This window comes from Mesoplodon bidens, assembly GCF_964165515.1.
Source record: "Mesoplodon bidens genome assembly, chromosome: 5".
In the NCBI taxonomy this organism is placed as follows: Eukaryota; Metazoa; Chordata; class Mammalia; order Artiodactyla; family Ziphiidae; genus Mesoplodon; species Mesoplodon bidens.
The window spans coordinates 51,332,661-51,349,202 of NC_138161.1; the positions used below are offsets into that span (position 1 = coordinate 51,332,661).

Consider the following 16,542-nt stretch of genomic DNA (forward strand, 5'->3'; position numbering starts at 1 on the left):
TGCAACAAAAGTTTGATATTTCACCATTAAGTATAATGGAAGAGATAAATGATTAAATCGTACCTTGTTTGCTTAAAGGAGTTTAGAGTCCTACACAAATGAATTTGCTATAGTTTAAAGGTATGTTTGAAAACTAGGCATTGAGATTAAAGTTAATACAGTCATAGCGCCTAGTAGTATCATTATCAGATCTCCCCAAACCACCATGACAGAGTGGCTTATTTAAGTTAATATATTTGAGTTTTATATCTGAATATAAATATAGGTATAAATTATAGTTTATATTGATATATATATATGTATATTTAAACTTCACAACTTCAGAACACACTCAGCACTAAATTAACTTTCTATACAATATAATTCTCTCCTAAGAATTAACTAATTAAAATTCTTCCAGCCCACACTTCTGGTATAAGACATTCAATTTATAATGAAAATTAGATTAAATGGAAAATAAAATTATATCACAACAGAGGGGAAAGAACAATTTTCTAATATGAGCTGCTAATTTTTCCCCCATTTTATATGTGTACAAGTATATATTTTATCTATTCAGCATCAAAAACTATGGGTTTTTTTAGTTATTTAGTAGATAAAACTCAAACCTTTCTCTCTATCCAGTCAAAAGAGTAGTATTGTGAATCATCACATTAGAATGTCTAGGATGTTCCTGAAGGAGGTAAATTTTTTTAATTTTCAGTATTTTTTAAAATTTTGGTCTTCTAAGATCCCTGTATGCTTTCATTTATCATTCTCTGTTTACTGTTAATAATACTATCATTCTATTTCAAAGTAATTGAACAGATTCTTGCCACTTGAAACAATAGGAATCAGAGGAAGAATAATCAAGAAGTATAAAGGTAAAAAGTATTCCACCTAGTTAATTCATTTTTCTATGCATAATTAGTGTGTCTGTTCATAAGATACATAAATGAGTTTACCTCTATGTGTCTTCTCAATAGAAAGTAAGAATGACAAAAAACTGTATATATAATTTAAAAAATAAAAGAAAATGCTTCCAATTTTATTGATGAGTCCCAGTCACATTGTTTCTGGAGTTTCAAACAAACTTGAAAGACATAAATACCATATGAACAATACACACTCCTAAAATTTAACACCTGTCTCCCATGAATAGGTGATGACATTTTTTATGTTTATGTGTTAATGCAATATGTTGCTTTTTGTGCTACTACCATGGAATATCTGGAACGGAAATATGTACACTTTGAACTTGGCTATAGCATGTCTGCTCTGAGGCTTCATATGCATATTTTTCCACTTAGACTCCTTTCACCTTGCATGCTTTCTGAATTATGAGTGTAACTGCATTGTTTAAATGTGAGTACAATACTAAAAGAAAGAGATTTAGATCAACACAGACATAATAAAGAAGATTTAGCTTTTAGTATATCTTTTTGGGGAATATCAATAAGATAACTAGTGTAACTTTTTGGTACAAAATGTTTAGAAGTCACTGGTAAAAGTAGTGAAAGGGGGGACAAGTACTTCAGATTAATAGTACAAAGAGCATCACATCTCAAATGAGTTGAGAGTATAGCCTGAAAGATGTAGAAGGTTGCAAAATATCAACTACTTTGCCCCTCCTCTTCCACTTTCTTTAGGTTTGTACAGCCCAAGAAACAAAAGGATGTGTTTGGATTTAAGTGCCATATTTCAAGACAGAATGGGTAAAGATGGAGCAAAGTTCCAGGATTAGATGAAATCATTTTGAGCCTTTATACACTCTATGATCTTCAGAAAGTTTCAGAAAATTGTTAAGCCTCAGTTTCACCCATGAAATGAGGATAATAATGAAAACAGCTTTCAGGATACTATGAAGATATATGTGTACAGTGTTTGGTAAACTGAGTTTCAATATAATTGTCAACTATATTTATATAGTGCTTACAAAGCCCCTCATACTAAGCACATTACAACATTTATCCATGTGGAAAGTACTATTGCCATCCCCATTTCACAGAAAAGGAAACAGAGGCACAAAGAAATGGAAAGACTTGGCCAAGGTAACGCTAATAGTAGAGCAGCCAGGACTTGGCACAAGCAGTCTTACATTCTTACCCATTTTATTATAGGTGCTCCTCTCAAGTGAATGCAGCCTTGAGATGATAATCATTTCACCATCTTTCACCACACTTTCCTCAGTGTTTCCTTGAGGTCTAACCTCTGGAGGCACTGGTACATCAACTCCTTATTGTTTCTTATTTACTTACATTCTGATTTTGTCTAAAGTTAATCTTGACTTAAGGATTTGGGAATCAAGTAAGTGCTGTGAGGCAGGAGTGGGATAGACACTTAGCAGTGATGCCATTTCAATAGGTCAACAAGCTGAATTTTTTAAAGACAAACACTTAAGTTAGCACACAACCTCCTAGCGTGCAGTCCCTATGCTGGCAGCTTGTCAAGGTAGGAGGTTGTCATCTTACATCAACAGTGGAAGGAGAAGCATGTTCCTATTTCCATTGCTTGCCTTGCTCCCTCCTTCCTTTCCCTTAATAAAAAGCTATGCTCCTATGTCTCCTTCATAACCTGCCATAATTATGTAACTTCTGGATGGGTCTGGGTCAGGGAAAGGAGGTGGGCTAAAGGAAACACTACCTGCTGCAGTGGGCATGAGACACTCCCTGACTTTTACTAAGTACAGTAGTTATACTTTTTACCTCAATTCCTGAAGTTCAGCTTCATTATGGTTTGTCAGGCCTTTCTAGTTCTTCATTATATAAAGTTTTTAGGCAACTCAGTATCTTCTATTCCCATATTCTTGCCCCATTTTGGAACAAATCCTCCTAAAATTAAGAACTCCCCTTTACCCTTGGAGTATACGTTTTGTTTTACCTTGGATCTGGCTAATACTTATTTGATATCTTTCCTGCTTTGCTCAATAACAAATGTGTCTCATGTTTGTGGAGCAAATATTATACATCCCATATTCCAAGTTCTTAGTTATGTTTCAGCACTGATTTCTTTGATTATATCAATTCACAAATAATCTGTTCCATTGCTGAACTCTTTTTATGATTATGGCCATGACATAATTCAAAATTTAATTGTTCCCTAATGATTTGTTCTATATATAAGCATTCAAACCCTTTCTATGCCTTACATAATAATAGATACATCATGGGTTTTCAATAAATATCTTGTTGTTGAAATACTAGCTATAACTTAAAAAAATAAACTTGTTTCTCATTAAATGAAGGCAGGGAGTTAGAAAATCAGATTTGCTGAAATGGTGAAAAGAGAAAGAAAAGGAGCAAAAGACCGGTTGTGCCAAATGTGTCCATGACAGATGTTTGAAGACTGCAAAAGAAGGGACAAAGTCAAGTGAGAGCTCTCTTAACCTAACACCAGCAGTCTTTTCAAGTAGCTGCAATATGTGAAACCATTTTCTCCTCTACTTTGCAAAAGTTTGGAGTGAATTTTGGACACATTACCCCTCCACCTGGAGAGATGATGGCATTCAAACCTCAACATTTATTTTGTTTAAATTTTACAAAAGAGAGAGAATCTTTTAAAGTACAATTCACTTGTGATGCCCTACACACTTTAGTAACATATTTTCTTCTACTCATTTCTAACATATTAAAAAATTTAGCTAGTTCCCTGAAATGCAGTCATATTAATGCAGAAAATGATCTAGCATTTCACAAGACAGAGAAGTAAAAATATATCATCTCAATGAAAATATATCCTTATTTCTGTAGGCTTCAATTTTTTAGTCTCAGTGACCTCAGATATGAAATTTTGGTTCTAGTATTTTCTCTTAGCCTCTGACATCTACAAATGTCAAAATTAATCTGCCTCAACACATACCTGCTTTAAACTTTCTAGTATTGTGTTGTATAAATATCATAGTCAAAGCCAAGCTACAAAGATTGAGTCCTGGTTTTATGTGTTGTATGGCAAATATAAAATTTTTTCTTGAGCTGATTCTTAACTGCTTTTCTTTTGCTTAGTCCCACCTACATATCTCATATATTCTACTGAAAAGTTGTACTGAGTTTTCATTTTCTGAGGTCTTGGCTCAATGCCAGGTTTAACTGTCTTGCCAATCATTTGCTATTTATGATTACTAGACTTGATTTACTCTAAGGTAAGGCAAGTATGGATCCATTAGTTTGATTGCTACGTGCATGACCTAATGTTGGACAAATCTGTACTTTCTAACATTTTTGTTAACACAATAAAATGTATAAGAATCAAATTATCTTAAAGGCAAATCTTAATATAATGTGCACATGCTACTACTGCTACTGATATTGCTTAGAAAATTTTGGCCATCTCCTAGGACATATCCAGGTGATCATGAAGGCAAACAATTATAGGCAGCTTCCAATGTCTTGCAAGGAAAGTGTTGATTTCTGATGCTTTCTGGAATCATTATTTACATCCCATTCAATACAATTTTTGTCTCCTAGATTACTCCTATATTATTATCAAAATTAATCTCAGTGTTGTGATTTCTTATTGATGATTTTCATGGAATCATCAATGAAATTTCAAAACAATAAACTTTCAGATTTAGAGAATTTAATATTAGGGGTTTATCTAGTCTTGGATGACCTCAAAGATCCATATTAGGAAGTAATTTATAATTTAGCTGAAGCATGGCTTAAATTGCAAGAACTGAAAATATTAGTAATGGTTATCTCCATGATCACTAGCATCCTTAGTCACCATTGCAAAATTACTTTTGTGCTCCTCCTTGTTTTGTATAAATGTCTTGAGAAAAATCAATAACAGATAACAGGTGTCTCAAGAAATCTCATTTGTGCTACAGAATCCACTTGGACACATTTCAGAGTCTATGCAGAATTTCAGAAAGACCCATTTAGAAATATTTATGAGTTTAGGAAAACTGTTAATTTATGCATTTTGTGGATATAAAGAGGTTTTCATAATCAGCTTCAGGATACTAACTCTATGGAAAAGTTCATATGTTAGACTCTCTGAAGGTATATGCTGAAATATTAATATATCTGGAATTTTATATAATTATAACATTCCTGAGATTAATGCAATTCTGACTACATTATTACATTGTTGTCATTCTTATAGAACATAGCTCTTAAGAAATTGATTAGGACAGTTGCATCAAATGGTAGAAAATACAAATAAAATACCTGTTATGGGTAGAAGATTTTCCTTATCCAGAATGCAGCTTTCCTTAGACAATACGATTCCCCCAAAAGCAATCAATAGTACCCTGTGAGAAGAATGTTTTAGTTCAAGTCATGGTTTCCCAGTTCCTTCACACCAAACTACAAACTGCAAAACTCTAATGGTGAAGCTTTCACGTGACTTCTAGAGAAGACGTTCGGCATAGTGAAGAGAGCATGGCTTCTAATCTTTGAGTTGTGAGTTAGCATCCTGACTCTATCACGTACTGCTCTGCAGTCTCAAGCAAGCTATTTAACTGCTGTGAAATCCATTTGTCTTATCAGTAAACTGGAGGGGAATAATGCCATTACCAGGATAGCTGAGAAAGTATAATTAATAGAAATAATGCATGTAAAACCCTTGACATAGAGTTGACACAAGGTTAGTTCTTTCTAACATTTTAGGTTGCCTAAGTCAGAATTTGACTCCACAGTGAAAGTTGCTGTTTTTAATCTCTGTATCCACAGCCCTTAACACAGAGTAGGCAATGCAAATTGCGAAAGTATTGCTAGAGTCTAGTTGTTTCCATGGTTACTGTTGAGACTACCTGCTGTATATACACATACATTCTCATTCGTAAGGTATTTTAAAATGACATTGTTGACTTTGTTAATTATATAATGTATATTTTGTAAAAGATTTTTGTCTCTGGAGAAGACAGAAAATTGTTGAGAAATAAATCTGACCAAAATCTTTCATGCATATTTGAGATCACTGCAAATTATGTTACCTTAAAAAGATATATTTGAGCTACAGAGGCACAAGATTTTGAAAAACATGTTAATTGCAGGTGTTTTCTGAATTGAGTGTCACAAGGGACAAAGAAAGTGGGCAAAAGAGAAGAAAAAAATTAAATACCTTTATGATCTCACGGAGAGACAAGAGAAACAAATTTAAACATCACCGGCCGTCTTTGTGTGTCAAGATAATTTTATTTATATTGCATTCGTCTGATCAAGGTGCTGGGGGCATCAAATATACAATTAAGATGAGATAATAGTAATAAACAATAGTTAAAACATCATAAAAAATCCATATTAAAGATAATAAACACAGGAATAAGGGATCCTGGGACGGGGTGGGGGGAACATCCATTTAATTCAAATCTAATAATCCACCAATCTATTTCCTGGCATGAGTGTCTGATAATGTGGGATCCATTTGCCTAGAGTAGAGCTTGGAACTGTAGTTGCATTAATCCTCTCTGTCAGGATTAGGAAGCATAGATCTTAATAGGCAGGCACGTGAAGATTCATACTGAACTTAAAATATTCAGACAGCTCTGATTTATCATTGTAACTTGTTATGGTTTAGTAGTGCCACTGGCTGTTGTCATTATCGTGCTGTAGTATTTCAAAAGAGCTTTAGTTAACAATGCTGCTATTCCTATGAAGGCAAAAAGGTGTCTCTAGCAACTTAGATATTAACAAGGCTGGCAGCAAATTGCTGCATTGTTGTTAAGCAAGATCAATTGTTCAAAGAGGTTGCCTTCAGTGATTGTCCAGGAACTGAGCTAGAAATGAATGTGTTTGGTTATAAAATCTTCAGAAATATATTGGGTCACAAGGAAAGACATTAGACCCTGAAGCGAAGGGGCTAAAATGGAACAAATGAGGTTTCCTAAAAAGTAAGTCAACAGAAATATAAGTTTTGAACCTGTGAGAACCTTTCAGATCTATGAGGTCAGAATGTAGAGGGTACATGATTTTGGTGGGAAAAAAAATACATTTTTCTTTTTAGCAATCTCTAAGTGCAATTTATCATTTCTTTTGACTTCATATAGGCAACACATCATAATTGTTAGCAGAGCTGTGACTGTTACCAATAGAAACCATAGATATTTTCATATTAGATTATAGTTTGTTGCACATACCTAAATTGTTTGCATTCATTACTACTTAGAAAATCATGGTAATTATACTTGCACTGTAATGCATTAATAAAGAAACACATATACTACTATAGCACACATTTCAATTTGTAGTGTATTGATAAATGCATTTCAACATAATTTTTCCTTTGTAATCAGATGTAATTGATTTTAGGCATTTAAAGATATTCTGAGAAAGGTCCAAAACTTTCATCAATGAACTGCCAAAAAGTCAATGACACACATTAGGTGAAGAACTCCTCATTCATTGCTAACAGAAATGTATTCTTCTGAGGCTAAGAAAGTCATGGTTAAACAAAACTTCAAGACTAATAAAATATCACCACCTTTCAGAAACTAAAAAAGAGAAAATGCCCTAATTACAAACAATCCCCTCTTTTACAACTCAAGGAAACTAAGGTAGAAGACATGGTGCCAGATAGCATCTTTTCACATAGCAAATACTTCTGTATCAACATAGAAAAATATGCTGGAACAGTGCCTGTTTTGCAGCCGTCTCAAGTTATACATAGAGCAGCCTGATGGGGTGGAAAGATCACCTACCATAATTGTATTCTTACTTCTATCACAAAGTTGCTATTTGACTTTGCTAGTATCTAAACTTTCAGAACTTATTTCTTCAGTTATGTACTGAGGAAACTGGACACTTTAGCTTTTTCAGGTCTAAAAATCTACTCCAGGTGTCAATATTCTCTTGGTTAAAACAATTTTTTTGACTCCCACTATAAGTAGTGGGATTTTTAAAAATAAATTTATTTATTGGCTGCATTGGGTCTTCGTTCCTACGTGGGGGCTTTCTCTATTTTCAGAGAGTGCGGGCTACTCTTTGTTGTGGTGCATAGGCTTCTCATTGCGGTGGCTTCTCTTGTTGCAGAGCATGGGCTCTAGGCACGCAGGCTTCAGTAGTTGTGGCTCACGGGCTCTAGAGCACAGGCTCAGTAGTTGTTGTGCACGGGCTTAGTTGCCCCGTGGCATGTGGGATCTTCCTGGACCAGGGCTTGAACTCGTGTCCCCTGCATTGACAGGTGGATTCTTAACCACTGTGCCACCAGGGAGCCCAGCAGTGGGATTTTATTGTATTGATTCTTCTACAATTCAAAATGTTAAGATGACCCACCTTTTCACTATTAGTTTGCATTAATTAGATATTAGTCATAGTCACATGTTTCAAAAATGGGGTAGATATGTCTTAAGATTTTCCAGCTACTTATTAGCTGCTCATACAGTTTTCTCCCCAGAATCAGCACGATTTATCCCTGAAGAATTTTAGTCTTTTATCTAGCACAAATTGGCAGGGCAGTTACTTTGATTACTCAAAAATTTCACATGCTACTTGGGAAAAAAAAATATGTTTCTGAATTTATTAATAAGATGTTTTCTCCCTTAAAGGGATTTTTCAGAGAGTAACTTAAAAACATACCTATTTAATCTCAGCATTTCTTCCCCCTATCTTTCCCTGGTTGGGCAATGGTACACACATATTGAACTTGGAAACTTGATAAATTAGGAATAACGTTTGGATCTGTGATCTTTTAATTTTTCAAGAAGACACTTAAGCTCTTGAAAAGTTTGTCATATGCATGTGAAGTTTCCTTATGAAATTTTCTATTAACCTACTTTTCCTGTTAACCTACTTAGCATTTTATAAAGAGAGGCTTGAGGTTTTATATTTTTCTAAATATATTAATATAATAAATAGTCTGCCTATAGAATCCAAGTTTATTGTGTTTTTAAATGAAATATTGAGAATAATAAAAAGAGATAAAGTTAAGAGGATTTTTAATTTTTTGAAGTACTTTCTAGTTTCTACAGCTAAACCTCTTCCAATTGTTCTTATCAAATGAATTAGGTTGGGTGTGGAGGAGGTGTTGGGGTGGAATTGAGTCATTTTATAGCATAGTGACTGGGTGACTTTACCAAGGCATTTCTGTTCTTGTGGCCTTAGTATCTTGGATAATGCTATTAAAATTAAAGATTTGCCCATAAGCCTAGTAATGAAATAACAAACAAGGACAAGTATTTCTTGAGAGTGACAGGCAGTTGTTTGTAAGTATGCCTTAATTTACAAATTGCTTTCACTTAATTAGTTTAATGTTTGCAAAACACTTTGAGGATGACAGGAATGAAAGGAATTATATAGATGCTAGAAATGTTAAATAGACTCAAATCTCTCAGAGGTTGAGAGCTCACCAATTGTTCATCTTCCTAGTTGAGGACAGGAGAAATTGCCTTCTAGAATTTCTCCACGGGAGCATAAGCTGACCCTTTCATCTTCTGGCATCTGAGCTTGTTAAGAATTTAAGAACCAACTCCCCCTTTCTTTGTATTTTACTAATTACAAGGGAACCTCTTTGAAAAGCAGAGAGAATATGTATAAATAGTAAAGAAGATAAATAAATTAGAGGACAGGGCACTTGATAGCACTCTTTTTCCCTTTCCAGGTAAGACCTGGGGCAAGTCTTTTCTCTCCTCTTTGTCTCAGATAGGACTTCTGGATCAGAAGGAACAGACTGCGTGAGGCAGAGAAAGAATCATTCCCTTTGATGTGGTCTCACAGTGACAGTCTTTGTACCTGAGACAGCTAATTAAATAGCAAATGAGTTAATTAGGACTTTGAACATTGTCACCTGAACTGCTTTTCCTTTCAGTTATTCTTTCTAGACAAAAAAAAAAAAAAAAAACCCAAACAAAAAAACTGATTATTACTATGATGTAGAATTCCAGCTACTTTTTTGTTAAACTATGCAAGTGAGCAGATTCATACTAGGATCATTAGTTGATTTTCAACATTATCAAAATCCAGAGAAGCAATCTTAGAAGACTGAAGATATCACTATGATTCTAAAAGTAAAATTAATACTTATGTTTTAAAATGGCCTGTTTTAACTCTACTTCAGGAGAGTCATATAGAATATTAAAAATTAGTCATTTCAATCAAAAAATCTAACTGGGAAGTAGTGAATTTGAAAACACATTTTTCATTTGTAATCCTCCCACATAAAATTTATATATTTTGAAGTAACCAAGTCTAGGTCGCATTTTCAAAGCTCTCATAATGGAAATTTACATATGTATATTTCTTGATCTTTATTCATAAAAATGAAACAGGAATGGAAAAATCTTTGATGATGTCTATTATATACTTGGAGACTTTTTATGAGCTGTTGGAAATCATCCTTTTTTTTTTAATAGAATGGCACATATTGTCAAAAGGGAATGATTATTATTATATGCTCCATAGGTGACACAAGCACTGTAATTTACTATTCAAAGTTTGCAGTGGGGAGGGGACTTTAGCATTCTATTTTACTAAAAAAACAAAAACAAACAACAACAAAAAAAACAAATTAGAGGAAAAACCTAAAAGCCTCAGTTTATGTTCCAAAATTCAGAGAAATATTTCACCCCACAATAGCCACATCCCTCAGAAATAAAAGTTGTTCTTTGGAAATAGAACAATTCTGAAAATTTAAATATAGGCAAAATTATTTAATTTATTATTTAATTAAGGCCTATCAATAGAAACCCCAATTTCTTTGTAATAAATTTGTGCATGCACATGGCTAAAAGCACTTGGGCATTAGGTGAGTTTAGAGAATAGGTCCAGAGTAGAACTAAAGGTTTAATTTAAATTTGTTTGCCATATTTAATAGTGAACTCAAAAAGACGGAACATTTGCTAATGAATAAAAGTGCTTTTCTATCCTTCAAAAGTCATTTTCCTCTGACCAAAAACTGGGCTATTTGTTTTTTTAAATAAGAATTGTAAAGTGTCAAGAATCTTGGTTGTTAAGAATGTGGGATCTGAAATGAGAATATGGCAGATAATGAACTGTGGAGCCACAACTGACTAGTTAAGGACTGTGGTGAAAATTACCTACCACCGTGTACCTCAGTGTCCTCATCTGTAAAACAAGAATAACATAATACCCTCTATGTCCAGTACAGAGTGAAGAGTTAATAAATGTTAGTCACTACTATTTGCAGGAAAGCCAGTAGAGTGTACTGAATAAGGGCATGGAGACTGGAGCCAGACTGCACAGGTGGGAACCCCAGCTCTAACACTTACTAACCATGTGATCTTGCGCAAGTTATTAAAATCTTACTAGCTAAAAAAAAAAAAAAATCTTACTAGCTGTAAAAAGAAGTAATAGTGCTTGCTTTTGTATTGTTGTTAAGCATTAAATATGTTAATATATTTAATTCATTTTTAAAAGAACCTAGTGTTTGTTAAGCACTACAAGTGTTAGCTAGTAAAACTTTAAATAGCATTAACCTGTATAATACGGGCAATTATATGAGGTTTTGACGGTGTCTAGGTTTCAGTCTTGTATAAGTGTTTGGATTCATTCACTAAATTAGGGAAAACTGGAAGACTCCAGGTTTGAAGAGAAATTAATCAGTTTGATTACATATGTGCTGAGTCTAGTTCCCTTTGAGACATCCGAGTGCAATATTGAGGAAACATTTAGATATATAGGTTGGGAGCTTATACAAGTGGGCTGAATTAAATTTAGACAAAATGGTGGTGGTGGTGGTGGTCACTGGGATACAGAGAAAAAACTGAAGCCACAGTCATGGATGACAGTCTACACTAGAAAGCCTGTAGTGGGGGAAGCTAAGGGGGAGAAAAAAAATGAGATTTTTAATTAAAACTCAAAATATGGTTACTTTACAAAATCCTTTTGAATTCTCTGAGCAGACACCGAGGCCAGGTATCATTATAGATTCTAATGGCCCATGGAGATTGGATCCCAGGAGAAGTGGGATTAATTACGTATATGGATGCAGTCATTGGGAATAGAGCTTCTTGCTGTCTCCTTCACTAACAGGGCATTGGGCAAATGGTTATCAGCTCATTGGTTTTGAGCCACTGCAGGTAGTTCTTGAAACTCTGTGGGCATGGGCTATAATAGATCAGGGACTTAGAAAAGGTAAGAATTGGTGGGGTTCATGTAGTGGGATAGAGACATACAAAATTGTACTAGAGAGCCAAATCAGGGATGGGAGTTTCCACAAATCAGAAATTGCTTGTTTGGGGTTCATGAACACATGCCTTTTGTGGATTCTCTGGATTCTATTCATACTCTGGGTATATGACATTTGTTCAACGTTTGACTGAATTCTTCCCAGTTATGCTTCTATTAGTTTATGTTTCAGAACCATTTTTCCCTCTGTTTTCCTGCCTATCAAAATTCCATTGTTCTATCCTCCTGTTTTTAATGTAATGTAAATTCCTTTGAGGATTTATTTTCTTATAACAAACATTCATGACAATAGAAATTGGAAAATAAAACTATTTCCCCAATAAACATCTCCCTTCAATATACTTTTAATCTTATATGACCTAGATGCACAGAAAAGATACATCGTAGAAATTTGGACTAGATTGAGAGATAGGTGATAGATTTCTGACAATTCAGTCACATGTTATTCAATTTGAAGCTAAATAGCCTGCATGAAAAGAACTAGGGGAGGAAAGTTTCAGGGGTTGTGAAGGTGAATGGCTACTGACCTAGAGAAAAAATATTGGTAATGAAAGATGGGGGGACAAAGAAAAACAAAGGAAGTTTATTCTTCCCTTTTCTCTCCCTCTCCTTACCCTGTAGCAGTCCACAAGACATGCCTCAAAGTCAGTATATCTTCACATACCTCCCTGTACACACATACCCACAAGCATAGCATAAAAGCCTACCATTTGCCATTGAAAATGCTGACAACTGTTAGCATTATCTGTAATCTGAATAAATTGCTTTATGTCAGGGAACTGGGTTTTTAACTTTAAGGTTAAGGTGTCCTAACTCAAGAAAAAAACAAAAACATAATGGAGATTTCCTAAATCTCATTTACTTTTTGAATGACACTTATAATCTTAATTCTTCGTCTTTGTCCTGTATCCCCTTGAATGATGCCAACTAAACTTGCAGTGATAGCAGCCAGCCTTAGACATTTTTTGCTGGCTGCTTGTGGCTGAGCTGAAAACTGGCTTCATCAAAGTCTGAATGCTTAGTGAAAGTTAGATGAACAATGACATCATCTATTTTTGCTAGTTAATTAGCAATGGTTGGGGCCATTTTAAGTGTTAGCCTTTACTTTCTCCAGAATTGAAAAACTAGAATCAGGAATACAAGCCTGCTGGTGCCCTTTCCTGGCTGCCTATCAGAGAGAAGATACTGGATTCTTGATGATTATGGAAAGGTTATAATTAAAGGTGAATCATTTTAGAGACACTGGTAATTTACAGAGACTACTAAAATTTGAAAACTTACTTTGCTTGATGTATATATTTCTTTGTAACAAGTAGCTTTGAGTTGAATGTAATAAATGTCCTCTTAAATAAGTGTTGTGACTCTTACTCTTGCATATGGGATAGCATAAAAGAGGAAGACCCACATAATCTGAAGAAAAGGGTGTCTATAAATGTATAGATACTGTATTGATGCATTGTCAGGAGGATTCCAGAAGATAGTATATGTAAGGTATCATGCCTGATGCATAAAGAGACTTTATATACAATGATTGGTGGTGGTGGTGTGAACAAATTATGACATGCATGTTAGTCCTGAGGAAAGAACCCTAATAATTTCGAACACATGATTCTTATTTGTTTATACACTTTAGTTCATTCTTTTTCCTCTCCCCTCTAACATGTTCCCCACCACCACCCCATACTCTCACCTAATGCTTGCATTTTCATCTTGTTCTTCTCTACATGTTGACCATAGCAGAACTCTGGTTCTGATAGTAGAACCAGAGGTCCTAAGAGGTCCTTTTTTTTTTTTTTCTTCCACACTTAGGCAACTTGAGGCACTCCACTTGTATCCTCCTATTTTTTTTTTTTTTTTACAGTTTCTTTATTCATTTCTGAGTAGAGGGCAGAGCTGGGAACCATGACCCTCACATTCATATTAACATTATAAGCAGGATAACGAGGACAGGCAAGACAAGGCAGAATGAGGCACAGGATTGAATTTCAATTCACTGTATGATAGACTTTTTGCATAGTCATTTTTGTAAGATAGATGTCCTAGGGAGTTATGACTAGGTAGTGGGTAGGCCATACTTCCGAAAAAAATTATTTAAATGGATTCTAATAATTCCATGTTTTCTCAGTGGAAAGCCTTTTTCTTACCTCCCTCCTTTCCTTTTCCCCCCATTGTCTTCCTTCTCTTTATTTATTTAGTTTTAACATCTTTATTGGTGTATAATGGCTTTACAATGTTGTGTTAGTTGCTGCTGTATAAAAAAGTGGATCAGCTATATGTATGCCTATATCCCCATATCTCCTCCCTCCTTCTCTTTAATGAGCTACCATTAATCACCTTTATAGATTCCCTTGTGGTTTCTCTGCAATTACCAGTTTATATCATATACCGCATCCTATTTCTACCTTGTTGAACTCATCATTTGACCCTTCAGTCTTAAATATTATACTTTCCTATTTCCTACACTTGCAACTGCTTATTATTTCTACAGACCTCCCCTTGTACATACAGGTTGAAGTCATGACTTTACATGAAACCTTTCCATTTTTTGCCCAATCTGCATCTCAGATAGTGTGGTCATGTAACCCCATACAGTGAGTGTTTCTACTTCTTCCTTACTTTGAACTGATTTGTTTTCCTGGAACTAGTCACAAATACTTAGGTTCCAGTTGCAAGGCAACCTCAGATAGCCAGCTGCGTATCATCCAGGCTTCCATATTGTAATTATCTCTGTTCAAGTCTACTTAAACTTAAGTTGTAAACTCCTGGATATAAGGTGCTGTGTTTTATTGGTATTGTTCTCCCCAGTGGTTTGCACTGGGATGAACTCTTATTAAGCACTGAATGAAAACACTGAATTAAATGATGAATGGGAAATTTCCAAAGTTGTGAGAGGAGGACTAGAAATGGGATATTAACATTCTTCAACATGAAAATAAAGGTACGTTAAATGCTCAGGCAGAGCCAGAACAAACAACTGTAATGAATCTTAACTGTTCTAATTGTTCTAAGGCGTCCTGACCAACACTGAGAGGTTAGAAAAGAAAAATAATAACATTCAGACGCACTGTGTATAGAAAAGCTGGTATTTGTCTATTACAACAGGATGGCTTCAATGAAAGAAAACTTTCTGACTCCGTCAATACTGCAGATGAGCCTTTCTTACACTTATGAGTAAGTAAGCCCATTTATTTTATCATTATTTGTTTTATTGCTAATAAGAGGCTCTTTGCACCTACACAGGAGGATGACAATAGCAAAGGAAGCAATCACTGGGAAGAATACAGACTATACATAATACTACCATTTTTACCATGCATTAGGGTAATTGCAATAAATTGTTATTGCCCTCAAAATCAAATCTTTGTCCCAGTGTTCCAGAAGGAAGAGCAAATTCATCAAACAGTTTCTGCTTTGTAATGAAAGGCAATCATTAGCAATTTGGTTAGACCGCTTAAACTTATTTAATAGAAATGTTAAAGTCCTTTGGAGATTTTCTAGTTAATAGAATTAACCTATAGTGTAATTAGACATGTCTGAATTAAAGTCCTTTTTCAATGATAATACCTGCAATAGAAGTAGTCTCCAGGGGTAAAGAGATCAGTATTCACATTAGTGGTAAATTCGCTATCAGAATCACATCTACTCTTTTGGTCTTTCATCCCTGAAGGATTCTACAGCTGGGTAGATTCACAGGTTTGCCCTTTCTCATCAATTATTTTACTTTTTTTATTTCAAGGAATACTGACTTTCATCATAATTTCCTAATCTGAAATTTAATGACAAAATGATTTGCCTTGTCTTTTACCTGCTCCAATTAGGAAATGCAAGGAGGGTACAAATAGAGTACAGTCTTTCCAACTAACTTGAAATTGGCAAGGACATTTTTAAGAAATCAATCAAATCACTATAGTCAAATTCATACTGGAGTTTCTGAAGATGATCTAAATACCTGTGCCCACACTTCATCTCTTTTAGGCAATCTTCCCAAATTAATTCCAATAGAGCAGATGACTCCAGGATACCCAGTAATGTTTCAACATCATGATGTTTATAAAGAAATAAGAACTAAGGTGTACTCATTTACCTGTTTCTAATAGCTACACAATACAAATATATACACATATATTTCCATGTCTTTTTTTAACTAACTTTTATATTAATTTATAAGTTTCCCAAGAATAAGTTCCTTATGTCCTCACTTCCTCAAAATTCCTCTCTATATTATGTGGAACGCTTTGTGCAGGATGAGTACCATATCAGCTGATGATAATGAACCTCTTTTATTTGCCATTGTAGGCAGCATAAGCCATATATTTTCTTCTTTGGAAGGCTTTCAAACATGTTTCTGCACCTATTTGGCCTCAGAGAGCCCTATATGGCTTAAATTCCTTGTTTTATTTAGTACAATAACAGACTGTAAGTTGAAGTTTAAAACTTGAGGTTTACATTATGCCACAAAATTGTTACATTATTAACTAAA

General features: G+C 34.5%; 1 long non-coding RNA gene across 5 annotated transcripts in view; it reads right to left on the reverse strand.

Moving 5' to 3' along the window:
* LOC308617275 overlaps nucleotides 1-16,542 on the reverse strand; it is a 208,126-nt gene that overhangs the window by 171,579 nt on the left and 20,005 nt on the right. Inside the window, exon 2 of one of the 5 annotated variants that reach the window (XR_014015847.1) lies at nucleotides 5,148-5,230. The exons of the other annotated variants lie outside the window; for them this stretch is intronic. This is a non-coding gene — a long non-coding RNA (uncharacterized lncRNA). The remainder of the gene's footprint in view (nucleotides 1-5,147; nucleotides 5,231-16,542) is intronic. 5 annotated transcript variants of the gene reach the window in all.